At 40.7% G+C, this 4,093-nt stretch overlaps 2 long non-coding RNA genes across 2 annotated transcripts in view; both read right to left on the reverse strand.

Annotated features, from left to right (window-relative positions):
• LOC117934602 overlaps nucleotides 1-3,818 on the reverse strand; it is a 35,854-nt gene extending 32,036 nt beyond the window's left edge. Inside the window, exon 1 of the long non-coding RNA XR_004654517.1 lies at nucleotides 3,669-3,818. This is a non-coding gene — a long non-coding RNA (uncharacterized LOC117934602). The remainder of the gene's footprint in view (nucleotides 1-3,668) is intronic.
• LOC117934604 lies at nucleotides 2,991-3,522 on the reverse strand. The gene is made up of 3 exons (XR_004654519.1): nucleotides 3,489-3,522; nucleotides 3,178-3,222; nucleotides 2,991-3,027 (listed from the first exon to the last, which is right to left on the reverse strand). It is a non-coding gene; the product is annotated as an uncharacterized LOC117934604 (long non-coding RNA).
• Nucleotides 3,819-4,093: the final 275 nt, after the last annotated feature.

Genomic DNA, 4,093 nt, shown 5'->3' on the forward strand with positions numbered 1-4,093 from the left:
CTATGGTACATTCAAGCATGATTTCTTATTAAATTAAACTAAACTTTAATAATGCCACTGTCTCTGCTGGCAGCTACAAATACCATACTTCAAATCTCTGATTCACTGTAATCTGGTGGATTTTTCAGATATTTTTACTTTACTATTTATTTTTGTGCCGACTTTTTACATCTACTTCTTCCATTTAACCTCTGAGACCGAGGCACTCGCCCACGCGTAAAAACAGCACCTCTGATTCATAGTTTAATCATTTCTTAACCATAACAGCTAACGACTCACCAAAAGTTGCGTCTAAAACCTGACGAGTTATCAGTTATGGAGGTCTTTTCCGGGTCCTTCTAGCCTCTACAGGTGATTTTCTATCCGGCCTGGAACTTCCAGCTTGTTTCGGGGTCGTTGAGCTTTAAATCCAAACAGTTACATCCAAGACTGGTCAACTTTATGTCCATAATTCATCGCGTTTTGGCTCATTTATGCCGCTAGCTCGTCTGCTCTCGTCTGTTTAGTGAAGAAAAGGAAGTAGCCTGTCCATATATGGGAGACAACGTCATCCAAAGAGTATGGAGGCCGAAAGATGCCAATACTCCCAGTCAAACTGTCTAGTATGCAATCAAAGATGCTATAGTGAACAAGATAGAGATCGACCGTTCTATGGAGAATAATGGCCTCACTGGTTTGAGATTTGGCGTATATTTATATTATATAATATATTTTTGGGCCTTTTTTGAAGAAATGTAAATAGTATGTGCTTTGTATGAGTTATGTTTATTTTTGCATATAGGGGAACTGTTTTAGACATACAAATGCCTGTGTAGCATTGCTGTGGGGGTAATATCAATAAATATGACATTATTTATTATGTTGATTATTGGCATAAATAAATGTCATGAGGGCAAAAGCGTCTGGACTTTCTTTGAAAAAATTTATGTATTTTGTCATCTGTGTAAGTTATGATTATTTCTTCACAGTGTGACTCCCAAGACATATGAGATGTGTTTTAGAGAGTAAAATGGATTATGTATTACTTATCTGTCTGTGATATCAATACATATCTGGAAGATTCTTGTTCCGTTTTATTTATTTATTTGTCTTTAAGGCCCTACAACCATTTTGACATGCAAATTACCTCACTGCAACCCAAATATTCTAATAACCCAGTTTGTCCTAAAAGAAATTATGTTCATATCTTGACTGTAGAAAACAGGGCTGATGTTTTACAAGCTTTTTTATAAAATAAATCCAGACGGACAATGAACTGTAGAAATGGCCTCAGGGTTCAGAGGGTTGAGCACAGAAATCTAGTTCTTTTCCTTACATTTTATAAAATTGGCTCGTTAATTTAGTTTAAAATAATTTCAGTGGAGTTAGGCCATTTTTCGGGTCATCAATACCGAATTTTATCTAATTGGATGGGATTTAGTGGTTGAATTGAAGACTCAATTTGTCCATTTCTTTGCACAAAACTCTCCAGAAAGTGCCACATTTAAAAGTTAATCACTAAAAAATCTTGCTGTCTAGTGGTAGCTAGTTGTAACTCGAAAAGTATGGGGAATTTCTTACTTCATGTCAGTTTAGTAATTCATATTGTTTCCTTTATTTTCTTTCCAGAAGCCATATTTGAGCACACACACGTACATGTAAATTAATTTAAATGTTAAGGGGAAGATTAAAAAAGAGAAACTGGATCTGTGAATTCTCACCAAATAATAATTGAATTCATATCTTGCCACTCAGTCAGAATCTTATTAACCTGTCTCAATAATCGTATATATGATGTTTTAGGCCTGTTGGCAGACATCAATTTACAATGTAACCAACGGCATTTAACTAACCTGTTTTCCATGAACACATTTCTCAGCAGACACAACTAGCAAAATTTTGTGCCATTCAAACAATACTTTTACACTTTAAGTAAATTTTAAAGCCTGTACTTTGTTACTTTCACTTGAGTAAAAAGTTAAATCAGTACTTGTTCTTTTACCAGAGTATTTTTAACACAAGTATCTGTACTTCTACTTGAGTATGGGAAGTGACTACTTTTACCATCTCTGGCAATAATTATGCTGAAATAACCATCTTGATATTCAACACCTGTGAGGTTGATGGATAATCTTGGCAAAGGACAAGTGCTCAATAAAAAAGATTTAGACAGATTTTTGAACAATACCTGAGAGAAAAAAACTTTTGTGTACGTGGAAAAAGTCTTAAATCGTTGAGTTCAGCTGCATTTCTCTCTGTATTTTTTCATTTCATAAACTTAAAAGGCAACAAGCTGGCTGTTGGAAGGATCATAAGGATGTTCCTGATTCTTATAGGTAAGCCGAGTTATGTTACAAAGATGGCAATTAAAATCTTTGAAATAAATAAAGGAAAAGGTTTGGATTGCGATGAAATTAAGCTGGAGTTATTGCCTACACCTCATACATATTTGCTATAGAAAAACAGACAGTCTGATATCATCTTTATATAACTTAGTTAATAAGGGTAAAAGGTATGCTCGGTTTTGCTAATACTTTTAATTTGGGTAAATTTTATATACAACTTCTGCACCCACAACAGCAACACCTATGACAACAGAGGAAACAACAATCACACCGATGGGGCGGCTGTGGCTCAGTGGTGGAGCGGTTGCCTGCCAATCGGAAGGTTTGTGGTTTGATCCCTTGGCCCTGCAGTCCCATGTCAAAGTGTCCTTGGGCAAGACACTGAACCCCAGTGCTGCGCATTGGAGTGTGAATGTGTGTGAGTGTTTATCTAATGAACAGGTGGCACCTTGTACGCCAGCCTCGGCCACAATGTATGAATGTGTGTGATTGGTGAATGTATCCTGTATGATGTAAAAGCCCTTTGAGTAGTCGTTAAGACTAGAAAAGCGATATATAAATACAGCACATTACACATTACACCAACAACATCCAACCCTAACGACAGCTGCGCATACGACAGCCGCACCTACGACAGCCTCACCAACAACCGCCAAACCAACGACAGCCACAACTACGTCAGCAGCACCTATGACAGCTGCAGCTACAACGCCAGCACCTACAACTGCTGCACCAACAACGGCAGCACCAACAATAGCAGCCCCCAATACAGCCGCACCCACAACAGCAGCGCCAACAACAGCCCTAGCTAAAACACAAGCACCTACAACTGCTACACAAACAACGGCCGCACCAACAACAGCAGCACCTACATCTGCTGCACCAACAACAGCAGCCCCTAATACAGCCGCACCAACAACAGCAGCACCAACAGCAGCACCAACAACACAAGCACCTACAATACCCGCACCTACAACTGCTGCCCAAACAACGGCAGCACCTACAACAGCCAGACCTCAAATGCCGCACCTACAACTCCCGCACCAAACACTGTCACACCTACAACAGCAGCACCAACAACAGCAGCACCAACAACAGCAACCCCTACTACAGGTCCGACAACAACAGCCGCACTTACAACTGCCGCAACAACAACAGCAGAACCTACAACTGCTGCACCTACAACCGCTGCAGCTACAACTGCTGCATCAACAACGTCCGCACCTACAACAGCAGCATCAACGAAAGCAGTACCAACAACTGCCGGACCAGCAACAGCCGCACCTATGACACCAGCACCAATAACAGCTGCACCAACAACAGCCGCATCCATGACTGCCGCACCAACAACCGCAGTACCTACAACAGCTGCAGCTACAACATCAGCAACTACAACTGCCACACCAACAACGGCCGCACCAACGACGGCAGCCCCTACAACAGCCGCACCAACAACAGAAGCACCTACAACTGGCGCACCTACAACAGCTGTATCTACAGCCGCAGCACCCAGCAATTTGTCCTGTGAACCAGTTTATAGCCTCTGGCCAGTAACCCCCCGCCTCACATTTCATCAGTGTCCCATATCAAAACCAACAACAATATACAAGTGCATGAACAATGAACAGGAATTAATTACAAATTATTACAATAATACAGTAGGCTACCAATGCAATAATGAATGGGTAGGCTACAACATGAACATATGAATCTGCTCGTTTTCAGCCCCAAAGTGGATCAGCTGCTGTGTCCTCCTGTGTGATACAGGG

This window comes from Etheostoma cragini, chromosome 19 (genome assembly GCF_013103735.1).
Source record: "Etheostoma cragini isolate CJK2018 chromosome 19, CSU_Ecrag_1.0, whole genome shotgun sequence".
Taxonomy (NCBI): Eukaryota; Metazoa; Chordata; class Actinopteri; order Perciformes; family Percidae; genus Etheostoma; species Etheostoma cragini.